Source organism: Oryzias latipes, chromosome 24 (genome assembly GCF_002234675.1).
Source record: "Oryzias latipes chromosome 24, ASM223467v1".
Classification (NCBI taxonomy): domain Eukaryota; kingdom Metazoa; phylum Chordata; class Actinopteri; order Beloniformes; family Adrianichthyidae; genus Oryzias; species Oryzias latipes.
The window spans coordinates 19391567-19398870 of NC_019882.2; positions in this window are offsets into that span (position 1 = coordinate 19391567).

Consider the following 7304-nt stretch of genomic DNA (forward strand, 5'->3'; position numbering starts at 1 on the left):
GAATTTATTTTACATTTAGTAGACATTTTCATTCAAAGTAACTTGTAGATTTCTGAAATCTGAAGACATAGTGGGATTATCCACTTCATGCCTGACTTTATTGCCATCCATCCATCTTCAGACCTCGTTGAACACCATTCAGGGTCATAAGGTTGCTGGAGCCTATCCCAGCTACTGTTGGGTGAAGGTGGGGTACACACCAGACCGACCGCCAGTCTGTTACAGGGCCAAACAATCACATGCAGACTTAGGGACAACTGAGAATCATCCATCAACCTATGAAGCATGCTTTTTGACTGTGGGAAGGAGCCAGAGTGCCTGGAGAAAACCCACACGTGTGCAAAATCCACACAAAAAGAAACCCAGCCAGGATTTGAGCCAGGACCTTCTCACCCACTGCTTAACATGAGAGTAAAAAGAAAAAGTTTTACTCTATTTACTATATAACCCACCCCCCACCCCTAAATTCCCTCCCTTGATGATTCAAATTTGACCAACATTTCCACAAGTCAGGAGAAGAATCGAGTCAAGTGATTCTGGAAAACGAAATAAACAAAGAAATGTGTTTGTTTTTTTAAACTTGTCCTGTCCAACAGCTAGGCAGGCAGATGAGAGCTGAGGGCCTCTTGTGTTGGACATATTTTACTTTAACAACAGGGGTTATGAATCTTCAGACAAACCAAAGGCATGACTGAATAACCAGGTTACTGAACCTTTTGTAATTGAGGCCAAACTTTATTAATTTCAACCATGTTTGAAAATCTTTGGTGTTGGACCAGACGGAAAAGGAAAGGAGGGAAGAAGAGAGAGGGACGTTAGAGAGGGGGGGGTGATAGTGGGAGGGGGGGATAAGACCATGAAGCAGCATAGAGCAGACAAGTTTACTGGTTGTTTATCATTACGGCAAGGCTCAAATGTAGTACTAAAAGGGCGGGGCCTGTCCACACACACACTCAAATGTTATCAACACACCTGCTAGCTGCAAAAAATGTTCACATGTCAACATGTACACAAAACAGATAGTGTTCACGAACGCATACTTATGCCTTAAAACCAACTAGTGTGAAATATTTCATTCATTCAATCATGCAAACTATTAGTGCAAAGGTGAGCTAACACCTGTGCTCAGGTGAGTGTTTATGTTCTTCTAAAATGGAGGGTGGAATGTGAAAAGAAGGAGGAGGAGCGCCCAGCCACCCCCACACCCAGACCCCCGCCGCAGCAGCAGCGGCAGCCGGAACCCCCCAACGCCACACGGCAGCAGGCAGGGGACAACCGCCCCCCCGGGCGACCAAATCCGCCCCCCGGGCGACCAAATCCGCCACCCAGGCCAGGACCAGCAGGACCGCCACGAGGCCCCCAGAGCCAGAGAGCAGGGAAGCACGGGGGAAAGAGAGCGGCGCCCCAGCCCAACCAGGAGAACAGCTCCCCCGCCGCACCGGAAGAGCCCAACGCAGGGCCCCACCCGAGAAGGGCACCCACAGCCCCAGACGAGCACCCCATCACCACCCAGGAGTTCCGGGCATCCCCCCGCCCCAACCCCAGGTACAAGTCAGGACCCCCCATGGGAGACCCGCTCCGCGCTCCAGGCAGCCACCAACCCAGGCCACAGTTGGTCCAGGGAGGAGCAAGGCAGGGGCCAGCCACCCCCACCCCGAAGGGGAGCACCCCGGGGAAAAAGGGGGGCCCACAAGGGGTGTTGTAAACATGGCCCGACCAGGCTCGGCCACTGTTGGAAGTTTGGCGGGGCCCAGCGCCCAGGGGCAAGGACCAGAACCTACCCCCAGGGACACGGACACCCCCGGCTCAGGTGTAATGTGACACCCCCCCCCCCCGAGCGTATAATAGTCCCCCCCCCCCAGAAAGCCCCCCCACAGGACAGGGCCGACAAGCCCCCACCCCACCCCACCCCAGACCCCGCAGCCGAAGCGGATGACCCCCAGAGCGACCGGGGGCCCCAAGAGGGTTGTCCCGTCCCGTCCCAGAGCCAAGGAAGGGCCGATCCCAGCCCCAGGTGTAGATGGCAGCAGGGCCCCCCGCCAACCCCCCCCAGCACAGGCAAAGGGACCCCCCCCCCCAAGCCAGGCCACCACGCCCCCCCACACCCAAGCCCAGAGGACCACGCCCCCACCCAAGCACCGGACCCGACCAACGGAGCCCCCACCGCCCCCGCCAGGCACCGGAGGCCCCGACCCCCACCCCAAACCAAGGCAGAAGGGCAAGGAGCAGCGACGACCGGGCCCCCCACCCCCTAAGTCATGGAGTCAGCCACGGGAGACCAGAGAGACCGAATTCTTTCAAAGTTACTTGAACTTTGGACTGACGTTTTTTCCAAGCTGATATGATCAAACAGCAGATTTCTGTGTTGATTTATGTTTATATTTTTCTTGTTTTTCCAATTTATTAAAATAGTTTTTTTAGCAATACAAAGAGTTATGAAAATGATGTGTTTCACGCTTTGTTTTTCATCAGTTTGTTTAGCTTAATTCTGCTTAAACGAAAGTCTTTACAATTTTGTGTATTTGAAACGGCTTTTGGCGTTTTGGTTGTACGCCTGTGTCCACATGTCTACTAAAGCTGTCTGTGAACAATCCTTTTAAAATCTTATTTTATTTTCCTTTTTTAACAGTTATTACGATTTAAACATTTCCAAATCACTAGAAAAATGGACTTGCCCTTAATAAAAGCCCATTTTTATAAAGTACAGTTTTAATTCCATATCAAAATCAGCTTTTATTTTATTAGATCAGAGCAAAAATAGCTAAAAACTCTTATTATGAATTACAAAAGTGATGCCACATAGTAAACATTCTGTTTTTTTTCCTGCAGTTTAGCATTTTTTCCAGGTTTCATCTGCATCTCGATGCTGTGAACTCATAAAGTTCAAATAAGCATCTTCCACAGGGGGACAAGTCCAAAAACTGTTAAAGTCTGGAGACGGCTGCTCTCAACCACCACCATGATTGATGGCAGGCTTGCTTGTAACAGTAAACAAACAACACTTCCCATGATGCACTGCACCAGCTGATTGCACTGTGCAGACTCATTCATGTGTCGCTGTCAGTCATTGAGGCATGAGAAGTTTTACTCTGACGGTCTGTGGGTTTGTGGTGATTAGATGCGTGGTTTAGATTACAGGGGTTGCTGGTGCAAAACCCAGCCTAATTTCCATTTAGCTAGTCCCAATGCTAGTTCAGATCACCGGTCATTTGGTTTTCCATCACCTAAGTCCGTTATCCCGTGTCTCAGTATAGGTTCTCTTATAGGCCAGAGGGAGGAAATTCTTCCCATCAGTGATCCAGCTGTTGGGGCGGGGTTACCTGGATCAAAGGCTGGAAGTCAGTTTGCAAACCAACTAAATCAATTCAGTTTAATGTCAGGTTAGAGGATTATGGACAAGCCAAAAGACAGCAGAGCCAGCAGCAGATGAGCAAGTTTTTTATCCCTTGTGCTATCTTAGATGACCCCACCCTTACATTGACGTGTTCTCCCTACCATGACAAAGGTGGATAAAGGTGGAAAGATTTCATGTAATCCATGGACACCAGTGAAGATCACAAATCATTGAAAAAAAAGGTTCAGAGCACTGTCTAGTGGGTCTAGATGACCCAACTCCCAATGTTAAAGTGCCTAGGATAGCACAAGGGTTACTTAAACCGGAGGAGACAGTCTGAACAGGAACAGGTAAGTCATTGTAGTAAACTCCTCCCACCACCAGGAGGCGCAGGACTCTGTGGTAATGGGGTCAGAGGAACTTCCTTCCCTCCGTGACCCCGTTTATTGCATTCATACAAATAAGAAAAACAACCCAAAGTTCAGGAGGACGATCAGATTCTCCTCCATGTTGGTTTTGGCCTCCACCCGCTGATCACAACATCAGCTCGTCATGGGCCAAAGCTGAGTCTCAGATTGGTTGACCCGACATGAACTCATCGTCAAAGTTCAGATATTTGAACTCTGGAAACACCATGACGCCTGAAACGCGCTGCTGCTAGAATGCTGTGCCACACTTGATGTTCAGAATGCGCTGCAGGACCTCTTAACCCTTGTGCTGTCTTGTGGGGTCCAGATGACCCCACCCTTACATTGAGGTGTTCTTCCTACCATGACAAAGGTGGAAAGATTTCAAGTAATCCATGGACACCAGTGAAGATCACAAATCATTGAAGAAAAAGGTTTAGCGCACTGTCTTGTGGGGTCCAGATGACCCAACTCCCAATGTTAAAGTGCCTTGAAGGCACGTTAACGTTGGGAGTTGGGTCATCTGGACCCCACAAGATAGCACAAGGGTCAACGTGTATACACATTGGCCTAGCGTTTAAACTGGACATCTCTTCAGCCCGAATCGTGTTTAGCGTGAGCACAGTTTTAGGGTTTTCTTATTTTTCTACAGAAATACTGATCAGTCAGATGACTGAAGGTGTCCCTTTTGTTCATCAACTACTCTGCTGACAGGAGCTTTCAGGTCTTGTTGGAGGAAAACCGCGCTGAGTCACGAGCAAGAAGGGCGCGGATGCTGGTTCTCACCAACCCCCCCCCTGATGGGCGAGGCCGCATGATGTCAGCGTCTCACATCAAGCCTCAAAGCAGAAAACAATCTCTGCAGAGCTGACTTCCTCCCTGCAGTCGCCGCACAAGGACAGGACGCCATGCTTCTGCTGACTGATTCACATCGAAATAAATACAGACCAAACAATGCGCGCGCCCAAAGGGGGAACCGGCGTCTCTCCGCTGGGCCAGCACCATTTCTGTGCCCACTCCCTCTCCAATCCGGCCAAGCTGCAGCTCCCGATAAGAGAGGAGGGACCACCGAGCGGAGGCATTGTACTGGAGTCCCCTCCTCATACACAAAGAAACTGTAGCAAAAAGAAGAAGGAGATGAAACGATAAGAAATGACTCTGAAAGACTTGTTTTTTTCTCTGAAACGACTGGAGCTGAAACTCAGCAGCTGCTTCCTCCTCTGGGCCTCATGAGAACATCACCTATAAAGAGGTTCTGCCATGAGTCCTATCAGCTCCTGGGACACCCAGGAAACCCACCCCCCCTCTCCACTTCCAAGGACACGGGGGTGCAGGGCCATCGCAGTCACCAACAATTATGGTCTGTAAGCACGTGATGGAGAACAGGCTTCCCTGCAATCACAGCCAATCTTCCTGGTTTTATGAGGACAAAAACGTCCTTCATGATCCTTTAAAATCCCACTCCGATCATCTTTGGATCTAATCATCTGTCTTTTAATTATGAATGTGATGTTTTTAGCTAAAACCAAAAAAACAGTGTCATTTTCTAGAAAGTGGTTTTTAGGAGTTCTTTAGAAATTCACCTCTGAGTTGTGGGCGGGACCATTAACGTGGAAGTAAGCCTCCACTGATATCCCAACATCCCTTTGTTTACTCTCTCTCCCTCTAGCTTACAGCCCTTCACAACCCCAAGCTAAGTGCTTGGGCGGCAGTTTAGCTCAGGCGGTAGAGCAGGACGTCCAACAACCCAAGGGTTAGTGGGTCGATCCCTGCCCTCCCCAATCAGCTGTCGCCCCCCGAGCACGGCTCATCCCCCCAGGGGATGGGTCAAAATGCGGAGAAGAATTTCCCCATTGAGGGATAAATAAAGTATCTTTATTTTTAAATAGGTGAAGTCGGAAAAGCTATTTTGATCTTTAATTCTTTTATAACTGACCTCCGTGTCCTCTTACATGTTAAAACCCCCTTTTCATTAGAGTGGGTCTTTAACCATACGCTGAAGGAAGCTCTTTGCTTCATGAAAGATGATGTCACTCCTTCACTGGTAAGAAAAGAATCAACCTCTGGGGTCAGTCTGGAGGGACGGCCTTCCTCCATCTATCCATAGCCTGGTTTATCAGTCAGGGTCAAGCGGGGATTTGGGTCGGGCTCTTGGGGAATGCACTTATCCGAGGTGGCTGCCGCGGCAGTGTTAGCGGACTCAGGGTGTCGGTCAAGATGGTCGGACTCTTAGCCGCCACTGGACTCGTCCGGGAGACGCCGCTAAATCCTCCACACTGGTTCAAAATAGAGGCGTGTGGGAAAACGGCTGATAACGGTGGAAAGCTGCACTTTCCGGCGCGACGGCAACGCCACCAGACTTTGAAAAGGAGTCTAATGTAAGCATCCAAACCGACCTGAAGGTTGGGTTTGAAGCTGCTTTGATTCACGCAATGGTTTGGTCCAGCTGCAGAAGAATGAAGACAAGTATTCACCTGCAATTCTGTCTGACGACTAAACTGTCGCCAATCATCTGTTTTTTAGCTCCATGTTTGTTTGTTTTTGACTACAGGAACTCTTTAACTGTTTACGAAACACAACCCTGCGCTGAAATGCAACACTTTACTGGAGTGAAGTGTTTACGCAATAGACAAAAATCTGTTGATTCTGTTGCAGAGGAAAGTGCAATCCTGATATGAAAAGCAACTTTTCTCAGCAACAGAGTCAGCGGCTTCAGCCTGATTGTGTGAGCATTTACATCTACGATTTGTAATGAGCGTTTAGCGTACGTTATTTAGAGGTCGCCGGAGACATTCCCAGTGTTAAAGGGTTAAAAACAAAAATAGTTAAGAAAAATGACATAAAAAAGAACACAATATGCAAAAAGTATATTACAAACTGTTGTGTCATTACAGCAGACAAGAAGAAAGTTAAACCAAAGGAAAATAAATGACTAAATTGAAGAATATTTGTATATATTCGTTTCTCAGTGATTTAAACGTGAACTTATAAAAATAAACACTTACACTTACACACTACTTGATCCAAAAAGTAACCGAGTCTAGTTAACAAGAACAGTAACTATGTCCATTATTGTAAACAAGACAAAAAATGTTTCTTTTTTCAGTTTCTCAAATCAATAGAAAAGAGTCGAGTTGACATCCATCTGTAAAAGACCGTCTAAATGAATGACATAGTAAGCTTTTGACAACGAACAGGTAGAAAGGCGGGGCTTAGACTCACCGCTTATGATTCCTGACCCGCAACAAACTAACAGCTGCTTCCTAATACTTAATAATAAATAATAACTAATGATAGTTCTCATCCTTAAAATTAATGTAATTTTTTGGGTTTCTGGATTTAAAGAAAAATAAATAAATAGAAAGGAGTCTGCATCAAAGTGAATTTGTTTTCATCATCTCACTTAACTTAACTTAACTTAACTTAACTTAACTTAACTTAACTTAACTTAACTTAACTCTGATGTTTGACAGACAGAAAAGTCTATTCAAGGTTGTGGAAAATGTACAAAAGATCAAAGGAAACATCACGCTCATAAAGAATAAAAATAGATTAAATAATTA